Source organism: Petaurus breviceps, unplaced genomic scaffold, assembly GCF_028583685.1.
Source record: "Petaurus breviceps papuanus isolate PSGF00001 unplaced genomic scaffold, PetGlider_PUasm1.0 90504, whole genome shotgun sequence".
Taxonomy (NCBI): domain Eukaryota; kingdom Metazoa; phylum Chordata; class Mammalia; order Diprotodontia; family Petauridae; genus Petaurus; species Petaurus breviceps.
Genome location: NW_027187266.1, coordinates 3,208,551 through 3,221,820, shown reverse-complemented (window position 1 = coordinate 3,221,820; position 13,270 = coordinate 3,208,551). Strand labels below are relative to the sequence as shown.

The 13,270-nt window shown below is 38.1% G+C and overlaps 1 long non-coding RNA gene across 1 annotated transcript; it reads left to right on the top strand.

Annotated features, from left to right (window-relative positions):
- The first annotated feature begins 11,654 nt into the window (after positions 1-11,654).
- On the top strand, positions 11,655-12,828 carry LOC138141897 (uncharacterized). Its single transcript, XR_011163302.1, has 2 exons — positions 11,655-12,125; positions 12,159-12,828. It is a non-coding gene; the product is annotated as an uncharacterized lncRNA (long non-coding RNA).
- Positions 12,829-13,270: the final 442 nt, after the last annotated feature.

Here is a 13,270-nt window from a genome sequence, read left to right as displayed (position 1 = left end):
GGAGTCTGCTCATTCCCTTGGTTTTGCTGAGGCCTATGAAGGGATCTTGGTGTTGGCATTTCCCTGATCCATCACACTGGGTCTCAGGCTCTCCTGCTGGTTTGCTGAGGTGAGGCTTGCTGCTGACTTGCTGGGATGCTTCCTGTCCTAGAATGCACTTCCCTTTTACACAAGTGAGATGGACCTTTCTTACTGATCCTCCAAGTCTCCTGCTTTGTAATACAGTTCGAAAACTGGAACATCTACATCACCTTCCTTCATGTTTTCCTCTTGATTTATCGCCTTGATATTCATGATATTTTTTTTGTCCAGAAGAATTTTGTTATTTGTTTAACTCTATAAAATAATTCTATGGTAGTTTGATTGATATGACACCAAATAAGTAAATTCGCTTGAGTACAATTGTTATTGGTTTAGCCTGCTTATGAACAATTAATATCTCTCCAGTTATTTTTATTATTTAATTATTTTTCAGTCACATCTGACTCTCTGTGACCCCTTGTGCTTGGGGGTATTTGGGGGGGATCTACATATACATTTATATTAAACATATTTTTACATTAGTTATATTGTAAAAAAGAATTATAACTGATGTAAGGAATCATGAGAAAGAAGAAACAAAACAAAATGAAAAGAGAGAGAGAGAGAGAGAGAGAGAGAACAAATATTATGCTTCAATCTATGTTCAGACTCTATAGTTCTTTTTCAGGTTGTGGATAGCATTTTCCATCATGGGTCTTTTGAATCGTCTTAGACCTTTGCATTGCTCAGAAATGGTAAGTCTATCAAAGTTAGTCATTGCACAATGTGGCTGTTACTATGTACAATGTGCTCCCGGTTCTACTCACTTCACTCAGCATCAGTTCATGTAAGTCTTTCTAGATTTTTCTGAAGTCTGCCTGCACATCATTTCTTATGCAATGATAGTATTTGATTACATTAATCTACCACAACTTGTTCAGCCACTATCAAATTGATGGGCATCTCCTCAATTTTCAATTCTTGGCTGCCATAAAAAGAGCTGCTATAAATATTTTTGTACATGTGGGTCTTTTACCATTTTGTGATGTCTTTGGGATATAGATCTAAAAGTGGTATTTCTGAGTTAAAGGACATGCAAAGTTTCATAGTCCTTCAAACATAGTTCCAAATTGGTCTCTAGAATGGTTGGTTCCTCTTCCAAGCTCCCAGCTCTTGCCTAGATTAGCCTGACTGTTCCCTGGATTCCCAGGTAGGCAGATCCCCAGTTGCAGCTCATGGAGATTATTCCACTCCATGCTCTTCACAGTTTCTGTTTCTGGGAAGACAAAATTTAACAGAATCACAGCAATAATTACAAGCATTAAATTTAGCAGAGTTATAACAATGTTCACACACATTGCAGGTTCTATCATCTCAGTTCACTTTCTGTCTGACAAAGTAACACAAACCAATAGACAAAGCTTCTTTCTGAGAAATCAAACACAAATCAGCAGTAAAGTCCCATGACTCTGTAAACAGCAGTAAAGCTCTCTTCTAGGCATTCTGTAAATAGCAGTAAAGCCTTCTTTCAGGACTTCTGTAGATAGTAGTAAAGTCCTGTTTCAGAGTTTTTGGATCATCAGTAAAGTCCTCTTCCAGGGCTTCTAGATCACCAGTAAAGTCCTCTTTCAGGACTTCTGATCAAAAACAACAGACAAGGCATTTGTCTGACAAATCAACAGAGTACTATAGAGTGCTGAAATCAGAAGCATTCTTGCTCTCAGTTCTGCTTCATCCCAGCTGATGCTCCAGCTTTTATCTGTTCTAATCCTCCCTGTTCCACCCTTCCTGTTTTGTCCTTCCTGTTCTGCTCTTTTGGCAAGCTCCTCCCACCAAGTTCCTCCCACAATGGCCTATGAGGACATTAGGCCTATTAAGGGCAGGGAAGGTCTTCAAATTCCCTTAGGTCTTTTAAGGCAACACAATGTATACTGTTTCCAACAAAGACTTAATATAATCACAGGTAGGGCTCAAAGGCACTTGAATAGCTGAAACAAGGAGCAAAGTACTACTTTGCTTATCATTACACCGTCTCATTCTTTAGGATTGGATTATTTAATTTCCAATTAATTTTATTTGATCCTTCCACGTTCCTTTATTACATATAATGTTTATTACATCATGGTCTGAAAAGGATATTTCTACTTCTGCATTAGATTGTAGGGTTTTTATGCCCTAATACATGGTCAATTTTTGTGTAGATGCCATGTACCACTCAGAAAAAAGGTATGTTACTTTCTATCCCCTTTCCATTTTCTCCAGAGGTCTACCATATCTAACTTTTCTAAAATTGTACTCACCTCTTTAACTTATTTCTTGTTTATTTTGTGGTTAGATTTATCTAGTTCTGAGAGGGGGATTTTGAGGTCCCCCACTAGTATATTTTTGCTCTCTATTTCTTCCTGTAACTCCTTCAACTTCTCCTCTAAAAATTTGAATGCTATACCACTTGGTGCATATATGTTTAGTAATGATATTACTCCATTGTATATGGAGGATGTAGTGACCTTCCTTTTCTCTTTAAATTAGATCTATTTTTGCTTTCACTTTGTCTAAGGTCAAGATTGCTACCCTTGATTTTTTTTTTAATTTCACTAAAGCATAATATATTCTACTGCAGCCTTTTACTTTTACTCTGTGTATATCTCTCTGCTTCAAATGTGTTTATTGTGAACAATATATTATAGCATTATGCCTTTTAATCTATTCTGCTATCCACTTCCATTTTATTGGAGAGTTCACCCCATTCACATTCACAGTTATGGTTAATAACTGTGTCTTTCTCTCTATTTAAACCCACCACTTCCTATTTGAGCTTTTCTCTCTCCTTTCTCCCTTTCCCTCCTCACTAGTGTTTTGCTTTTGACTACCACCTCCCTCAGTCTGACCTCCCTTCTATCAGCCCCCTCCCTTTTCTTTCTTTTTCCCCCTACTACTTCTTTCCTTCCTTCTATCCAACCCCTCCCTTTTCTTTTCCCTTTACTCTCCTGCTTCCTATAGGATATGTTAGATTTCTGTACCTAACTGAATATGTTATTCTCTCTTTGAGCCAAGTCTGATGAGAGTTAGGTTCAAACAATGCTCATCTCTCTCCTCTCCTTCTTCCCCTCTACTGTAATAGGTCTTTGTGCTTCTTCATGCAATGTAATTTTCCCTTTTCTTCCCCATCCTTTCCTCTTCTCCCAAAATAATCCCTGTTCATTTTTAATTAGATTTTTTTTATCATGATATCAGTCTCAACTTATGTCCATACCCTCTGTATATGTGTATCTCTTCTAAATGCTGTAATAAAGATACAGTTCTCAAGAGTTGTAAGTTTTATCTTCCCATGTAGAGATGTGAATTGTTTGCCCTTACTGAATAACATGGTTGTTGTTATTGCTTTTTTCTCTTTCCTATTTAACTTTTTCTGCCTCACTTGAGTCTTGTATTTGAAGGTCAAATTTTCTCTTGAGCTCTGGTCTTTTCATCAGGAAAGTCTGAAAGTTCCTTATTTAATTGGATGTCCATCTCTTCCCTAGAAAGACTATGCTCACTTTTTCTGGATAGTTGATCACTGGTTGTAATACAAGCTCCTTTGCCTTCTGGAATATCATATTCCAAGCTCTCCAGTCTTTTAAAGTAAAAGTTGCAAGGTCCTGTGTAATCTTGACTGTCATTCCACATTATTAACATTGTTTCTTCCTGGTTGCTTGAAGTATTTTCTTCTTGACCTGACAATTCTGTAATTTGGCTGTAATATTCCTTGGTGTTTTCAACTGGGGATCTCTTTCAGGAGGTGGACAATGGATTCTTTCAATGACTAATTTACGCTCTTGTTCTAGCTGCTTTCCCTGATAATTTCTCAAAGAATGCTGTCCAGGCTCTTTTTTTATCATGGCTTTCAGGTAGACAAATAATGTGTAAATTACTTCTCCTGGATCTATTTTCTAGGTCATTTGTTTTTCTGATGAGTTATTTTATCTTTTCTTCTATTTTTTTACTCTTTTCATTTTGTTTGACTTATTCTTGATGTCTCAGAGAGTCATGAGCTACCACTTGCCCAATTCTAATTTTTAATGAATTACTTTCTTATTAACTGAAAGATACTTTTGTACTCCTTTTTCATTTGGCCAATTCTACTTTTTTTATTTTTTGCTTTTTGGAGGGCAATTGGGGTTAAGTGACTTGCCCAAAGTCACACAGCTAGTACGTCAAGTGTCTGAGGCCAGAATTGAACTCAGGTCCTCCTGACTCCAGGGCTGGTGCTCTATTCACTGAGCCACCTAGCTGCCACAGCCAATTCTACTTTTTAAGGAGTTCTTCTCTTCAGTGTGTTTTTGTGCTTCCTTTTCCATTGCCTAATTCGACTTTTTTAAGGAATTGTTTTCTTTAGTGTACTTTCCCCACATTTGTTCAACTCTATTTTTAAGGACTTGTTTTCTATAGTCAATTTTTGTCATTCCTTTTCCAAGCTATTTATTCTCTCTTTCATACATCTCATGTTTTTAACAATTTTTCTTTTACCTCTCTTAATTGATTTTTTAAATCTTTATTTAGCTCTTCCAAGAAGGCTTTTGGGGCTGGAGATCTGTTCATATTTCTCTTTGAGGTTTCAGATGTGGGAATATTGACAATGCTGTCCTCTTCTGAATTTGTGTTTTGATCTTCCCTATCTCTATAAAAAGAATTTATGATCATTGTCCATTTCTGCTTTTTGCTCATGATGTTTGCCTATATCATGTCTTTTAAAGATAAACTCTCTTGCCATAGCATAGGGAGCACTGACCCCAGCTTCTTTTTTTCAGGTCCAAGGGCCTAGTCACTGGCTTTGTGTGCTACAGTCACTGTTGTTGGCAGATGGAGGCTGTAGGGGTGTGGTGCCATGTCTTCTCCTGAGCTGTGGTCCTAGTGATGGTGTCTGGTGTGTGCTGAGGTTGTGAGGTTTTTCTGTATTTTACTGGAGTTACACTGAAGATTTCTGGATGGGGAAGGGGAGATCTGTCCCCTAGAGGACACCCTGCTCACCTGTGCTGCACTAAAGCACAGAGAGGTTTGGCTGCTAGAGGGTGCCTACCCACCTGGAGTTGCGCTGAAGGACAGGGAGGTTCAGCTGCTGGAGAATGCCTGCCTGCCCTACATGTGATGGTTCTCGGAGCTAGATTCTTCCAGTTCCCCTGACTTGCCAAAGTACTAAGGGGTCCTAGTGTTGGTGCTTTCCGGCTCCACAACCCAGCTCAGGATCTCCTGCTAGTTTGCTGAGGTAGTGTTTACCACAGGCTTGCCCAGATGCCTCCCATCCTATACTCCAACTCTTCCACCAGAGTGAAATATATGGAAAAATATGTTACAGAAAGAAGAAATGAGAGAGGCTAAAAACTTTTAGATTAAAAATAAAATTTGTGCTTTATATCATGAAGATTTTATTTGGAAAAAGAGTTGGCAACCATTAGATATTGGAAACATAAATCATCTCTATTATAGGAGAGGTAATGTTTTATCATCCAGGAAAAGACTCATTGATGTGGGAGTTTTCTTTGTATTAGTTTTCTCTGTACAATAATATGACCAAAATGTCAGAACAAAGATCATAATTAGTTTAAAAAAAAAACAGGAGAAAGAAGGAAAATTAGGAAAATATATTTCATGCATAGAAACATGATAGAAACAACTCAATCCTGAACTATTAAAGAAGGTAGTGGAAAATAGAGATTAAACAACAGAAATGAGATTGACATTAATTGAAACATTTTCCTATGCAGAAATTTAGCCCATGCTAATTAATTACCACAACAAAAACTTAAATAACCCAGAAAGTGTCTACCTTATTTGACTTATTTTCCAAATAAAGAAAGCTGGCAGACAAGGTCAGTGCTGGTTTAGAATGTGAGATGATATAGTTTGTGATTATTTATATTTGTAAATATGAATAATCCCTTAGCAAGACTTTGTGATTTCTTTTACCTTCATCCTATAGCATGTATTTAGAAGCAAAGGCATTGAATAGTAGGAATCAGTCAAGCTTGCACTTTGGAAAGATATGATCAGCAATAATACAAGGCAAGATAACTGATTGTGGAGAAAATTTCAGGATTAAACTGATTCCCCTCAAGACATAAAGAATGAAAATGGAGAGCTTAGTCACGGCATAGGTAATAATCTGGGAAAGAATAGATAGTTATAGGAACTGGAGCTCTTATTGTATTTATTTTGTATTGATTATGAAAAAATTCATTCAATAGAGAAAAATGTTAACTTAAATACTCTCTTTCAACCAGGTGTCTGTCATCCATATATTTAAAACATTCAGGATTGCTTAAAAATAAAACAAGAAAAATAACTCCATGTGAAGATACTCTGATTACAAACATGTAAAACCAAAAAAAAAAACCATAGGAACATGTAGGTTTTTAAAAATTCTATTAATGTGTTTTGCTTTTATACTACAAAAATTTACAGATTACTTTCATATCATTATAGATCTCTTATAACGAAGTAAAACAATTAAGCGAAACTAATATAGTCACCCCGTCTGAAAGTGCATACAAAGTATTTTGCAACTGTGGCACCTTCCATTCCTCTATTAAAATGAATAGGGGCAGTTAGGCAGCACAGTGAATAGAGTACCAACCCCAAAGTCAGGAGGACCTGAGTTCAAATCTGGCTTCAGACATTTGACACTTACTAGCTGTGTGACCTTGGGCAAGTCACTTAACCCTAATTGCCCTGCCTTCCCCACTCCAAAAAAAAAGTTTATAGAAATCTATTTTCTCTCCATCTTATTCCCCATCCCACTTAAAATTTATTCTTGTAATAAATATGTATGATCAAGCAATAAAATTTTCTTCAATGGTGTAATAGTAATGTAATTTAATGATTACCCTGTATTGGCTTGGTTTTTGGTTTGATTGTGTTAAAACCCAGAGCTTGTTAATCCCACTTGTGGGATGGACTTGTTGACATGAAAAGAGAGGGCTGAACTGGGAGCAGCTGGTGATGTAGATTTGCAGAGACACAAGAGAGAGGCAGAAGAATTTTTCAGAAGCAGAATCATGGAGGCAGAGAGAAACTGAGAGGATTGCTGAGGGCCACTTTGAATTGCCCAGGACTTTTGAGAGCTGCCACCCAGAGCTGCCAAGGACTGAGGAGACATGGCTGCTATGTTGGTTCTTTGTCTGTCTGTTTTGATGTGTTTTGCCAGATTTGTCCACTGGTGAAAGACAGTCCTGTTGTTGCAGAAGTTTGGGAACCTTGCTGTTGGTTCAGAGCTACTGAGACTGTTCTGCAGACAGAGAGTGAATACTGTCCACTGGTGAAGGACAGTGCTGTTGTTGCAGAAGGCTTGGGACCTTGCTGTTGGTTCAGAAGCCCTGAAGAAGGATTCTCTTGTTGTATGTTTACAGAAATTCTGGAAGAGGGTTTTGCAGGTTTTCAGGGGTCCTAGGACTATTCTGCAGACACAGAATGAATTAATGAAGAGACTGGCAATGTATCTTGTGGCCTTGCTAAGCTTTGTCTCCCCAGGAACAAAGATTGCTGAGAACTTGCCTCCTGTCAAAATGAAGAAAAGACATCCATTTGGGTATTAAGTGCTGTGCTTAAGCTTGTTGTAACTCTGGGGTAGATTCAATTGTGATCCAGGGGTGGGGAACTTTTGACCTTTTGGTGCTCTGTGATTGAACAAATGAATGTACTTTGCTTATGATTGGAAACTAATCTCCCTTTGAGAACAGGGGCTTTGTGATGGACTAAGTGAATGTATAGCCTAGGGGTGGAGTAGTATTTAGAAGAGGGACTTTGTGACTGGTTAAATCAATGTAATGTCCAGGGGTGTGGTAGTACTTGGAGATTATTTAATCATACTTAGTAAATGCTGTATTTTGAACGATGTCATATTTTGATCTTCTCTGTTCTTAATTTTTCACTGAATAAAATGGAGAGCACCTATGCTGGTATTTTGAACCTTGGGAAGTTGCCTTTGCTTGGCATTACATTACATTATATTACAAATGGCTGTATATATATATACATATATATGAATATATATATATACATATATGAATATATATATACATATATATGAATATATATATATATGAATATACACATTTATTTCATTCTGTATTCTAAATCAATCACATTTCTGTAATAGATGGCATGTATCACCAATACATTTCCTAATATCAAGGACCTTCAGAACTGAAATTGAAGAGGTATTCTCTCTCAGTGGAGAGGTTCTCCAGATAGCCTTGTGTATGAATGATATTATACTGATTGCATCTAACTCAGCAACACTGCAGCATCTCCTGGAAAAGAGATGCAATTATATAACCGCCAAAAGAATTTGACCTAATCATCTACATACAGAAGACCAGACAGATGACAACTGTCTGTCACTTGAATGCGCATTTGGTTAGACAACCTACCTACTAAGTTGGTCCATCAGTGTATATATCTGGGACAGACAATACAATAAACAAGTTGGGTCCAGAGCTGAAGAGAAACAGGGTGAGCTATAATAGCTTTGGGAAATTCAAAAACACCTTTAAGGAGCCCAAGTTTCCCCTAGAAATAAAGTCCCATTTTTTTATACCAATATTACTACTAGCATATAATAATACTAAAGGATTATTACTAGTATTGTTATATGGCAATGAGGCATGGAAAACAGTCTGCAAAGACTTAAAAATAAATATCATACTAAACACAAAAGAACAGCAAATGGCAAATAGGAACATATGACCAGTGAGGACTTTCTAAGAATAGAATTAAAAGCTATATTGAGGGAGATATATGATAGGAAGAGAGGTTGAACTGGTCATGTGGAGAGAGCAAATGATGACAAGTGGGCAGACCAAGTGTAATGGGAATGCAAATTTGGAAGATCTTCCCTGCCCCTAGGCTAAAGTGCACCTGAAGCCTGGGGTGGGAGGCTTGTTTTTCAGTAGATACTTCTTGATTGGCCAGTGAGTCAATAAGGTTGTTACATTCTCTGAGCCAGGAGAAGGCTATATAAGCCCTGATGTGTAGCTTTGTTTTGGGGGCTCACTTTGAGAAGTGTTCTGTGATTTGATCTGTATTCTGAAAAGCCGTTGTCCAGAGCCCCCCCCCAGCTTTGAAAAACCCAGATATTGACTGGGTATGGATGTAATGGTTGGAGAGTTCGGAAATCTGTCTATTTGATCTGTTTCTGTCTTGATAATTCTGCCTGTACACTTTGAAGTTCGGGGTGCTGACCTATTTCCCCTGAACAAGGTAAACGATATATGGTCTGACTGATTAAAGTAAGCTTGTTAACCCATTTTGCGTTGCTTTCCTTTAACCAAGCAGATCCAAGAACCTGTGGTGTTGGCAAACCTTGGGGGCGCCGGGGTGCTTGCTGCTACACCAAGTACTACTATATGTAGAATCATACTGTATCTAAGTGGTAGGGAATAGCCAGGAAAGTGTCTAAGCTATTGGATAGGTCTTTGCTAATAAGTTTATGGTAGAATACAGAGAATAGTCAAATAAGAAGGGCAGGTATCAATGGGTTATGATCTGCATTGTTGGAAGGAACAACCAAATCCAGCCTCCAGTGAGAGACTGCACTCAAGGGACTAAAATGTGGTAATTATCATCCTATGAATGGTAGACACTGTTTTGGAAAGAGAAAACATGACTTCTTTTTTCAAATTGTGTTTACCTTATCATCACTGATATCAGTAAGACTTTTCAGACAAAGATTCTTGTGTTAGATAAATCTTCTAAGATGTCCCAATAGTTAGATCATTTACCTATATACATTCAACCAAGAAAGAGAGGATAAAAGGACCCTTCCGCATATCCTTTCATTTAGGGTGCATAAAATTCTTCACAAGTAAAGTTTGTCAAATGCCTTGAATCATTTACTAAATGTCTTGAAGTTGGCAGAACCGAAATCTTTTTTTTCCCTTTTTATTTTGTATTTTCCCTTAAGTTTGAAACCCAAGTGAATCCTAAGGAAATTTGATCCACATGTTACTAGTTCGTTTACACTTAACTCATCAAAATGTTCTTTTGTAAGAGCTGTTTGATGTCCAAGATGCCTTTTTTAGTCATTTTTCTTAGAAACAGGAAGTTTGTTTTGTTTTGTTTTTTAAGAGTGAAGTTGGAACCCCCAAAAGACTGAATTCAATTCCAAATTCTTAACCACTGGAATTGAAGGGACTTTTGACACTCAGAACAACATATTCTCTGAGCCCGAAATAACTTCACAATAGAGTTTTGGTTTGGGGTACTGGTACACCCATGGGATTCCTGTCAGCTGATTGTCATACATTTTAATAGAGGTCATGTATTGTTCCCAAGTTTCTACAGCTGCGTCTTCAAGGGGAAAAAAAATGAAGATATCTATTTAATGCTTCAAGACAAATGAGAGAGTTCTTTCTGCTATAGGGTTTTGAATTTTTAAAAGAAGGTCATTTCTACCAGACTATAAGGTGATAGAACACAATTATATCCCTGGTAATGGGAGGCAGGAAAAATGTCTGCATCACAGGTTTCTGCATTTTTTAAGAGATGTATTATAAGACACTATGTCAATGGGTTCCAGGTCTTAACAAATCTGCAATGAAGTCTTTTATGATTGTACTTTACTGTCCCTCTTTGCATATTAGCTCTTTGGACTATCACCCAAAGGGAATAAAATTATTGGTTTTATTTTTGTTACAAAATGTAGGGACAGACATAAGTCAAATTTATATGGCTTGGATAAAAGTATTATAATGCTTAAAAAAACAGAATTCAAATTACGGCCATGTTTCAGAATATATATATATACCCCCCCCAAAAAAAATATATATATACCCAAATGTTTTTAACTTCTTTTTGTTTTATATGAGTCTATCAGGGTCTATCAATTACATGTAAAAATGGGGAGGAACATCCTTGCTCTACCTTATAAACCTGTAGCGGCAAGCACCCCAAGCGCGTCCTCAGGGTTTGCTGCTACCACAGGTTCTTGGATCTGCTTTGTTAAAGGAAAGCAACTCAAAATGGGTTAACAAGCTTACTTTAATCAGTCAGACATATATCGTTTACCTTGTTCAGGAGAAAAGGTCAGCACCCTGAACCTCAAAGTATACAGGCATAATTATCAAGACAGAAACATCAAGTAGACAGATTTCCAAACTGTCCAACCATTACATCCGTACCCAGTCAACATCTGGGTTTCCACATTCTGGGTTTTTCAAAGCCGGGGGACTCTCAACAACGGCTTCCCAGAATTCAGATCAAATCACAGAACATTTCTCAAAGTGAGTCCCAAAACAAAGCTACACATCAGGGCTTATATAGCCTTCTCCTGGCTCAGAGAATGTAACAACCTTATTGACTCACTGGCCAATCAAGAAGTATCAACTGAAAAACAAGCCTCCCTCCCCAGGCTTCAGGTGCACATTAGCCTAGGGGCAGGGAAGATCTTTAAAATTTACATTCTTATTACAAAACCTTAAAGCACTATATTTGTGGAAGTTATTTTGGTTATCATTGTTATTCTTATTCATGTTCTCATATGTAATACAGATGAAATTTTACTGGATGATGTGTCAAGGAGGTTTAAAAGGGAAGACAGTGTAGTAAACTCTTACTCTGATCTTGTCATGTTATTCCATTACTCAAATAGTTTCAGTGCCTGTGATAGTAATGGCAATTAAAGATTCCCCTGTATTGGCTTGGTTTTCAAATTGATTGTATTAAAACCCAGAGCTTGTTAATCCCACCTGTGGGATGGACTTTTTGATGTGAAAAGAAAGTCCTGACTGGGAGGAGCTGGTGACGTAGATTTGGAGAGACAAGAGAGAGGCGGAAGTTCTTTTTTGGGAGCAGCACCTCGTGGAGAGGGAGAGACTAAGAGATTGCTGGTGGCCGCTTTGAATTGCCCTGGACTTTTGAGACCTGCCCCCTGAGCTGCCAAGGACTGAGGAGACATGGCTGTTTTGCTGGTACTTTGTCTGTCTGTTTTGATGTTATTTTGCCAGATTTGTCCACTGGTGAAAGACTGTCCTGTTGAAGAAGTCCTGGAACCTGGCATTTGGTTAAGAAGGCCTGAGACTGTCCTGCAGACAGAGAGTGAATACTGTCCACTGGTGAGGGACAGTACTGTTGTTGCAGGGGTCTGGAGACTGTCCGGCAGACAGAATGAATACTGTCCACTGGTGAAGGACAGTGCTGTTGTTGCAGGGGTCTGGGAGCCTTTCTGTTGGTTCAGAAGCCCTGAAGAAGGATTTTCTTGTCGTATGTTTACAGAAATCCTGGGAGAGGGCTTTGCTAATGTGTTCAGGGGTTCTAGGACTGTTCTACAGACAGAGGATAAATTCATGAAGGGACTGGCAATGTATCTTGTGGCTTTGCTAAGCCTTGTCTCCCCAGGAACTAAGATTGCTGAGAACTTGCCTCTTGTCAAGATGAAGAAAAGACCTCCATTTGGGTATTAAGTGCTGTGCTTAAACTTGATGTAACTCTGGGGTAGATTCAATTGTGATCCAGGGGTGGGGAACTTTTGACCTTTTTGTGTTCTATGGTTGAGCAAATGAATGTATTTTACTTATGTTTGGAAACTAATCTCCATTTGAGAAGAGGGGCTTTGTGGTGGACTTAATTAAGGTATAGCCTAGGGGTGGAGAAGTATTTGGAACAGAGACTTTGTAATTGATTGAATGATTGGAAAGTCCTGGGGTGGGGTAGGCCTTGGAGATGATTTAATCACACTTAGTAAATGCTGTATTTTGAATGATGTCATGTTTTGATCTTCTCTGTTCTGGGTTTGTTACTGAATAAAATAGAGAGCACCTATGCTGGTATTTTGAACCTGGGAAGTTGCCTTTCCTTGGTATTACATTACATTATGGCGTAGTCGGTAGGATTACAAAGCATAGTGCCTCTATTTGTTCCAGGATCCATGGCCATTTAGATTGAGATTGTAAGGCCAAGGATCCTGGAGGGGTGGAAGGTAATACCAAGGAAAGGCAACTTCCCAGGTTCAAAATACCAGCATAGGTGCTCTCTATTTTATTCAGTAACAAACCCAGAACAGAGAAGATCAAAACATGACATCATTCAAAATACAGCATTTACTAAGTGTGATTAAATCATCTCCAAGGCCTACCCCACCCCAGGACTTTCCAATCATTCAATCAATTACAAAGTCTCTGTTCCAAATACTTCTCCACCCCTAGGCTATACCTTAATTAAGTCCACCACAAAGCCCCTCTTCTCAAATGGAGATTAGTTTCCAAACATAAGTAAAATA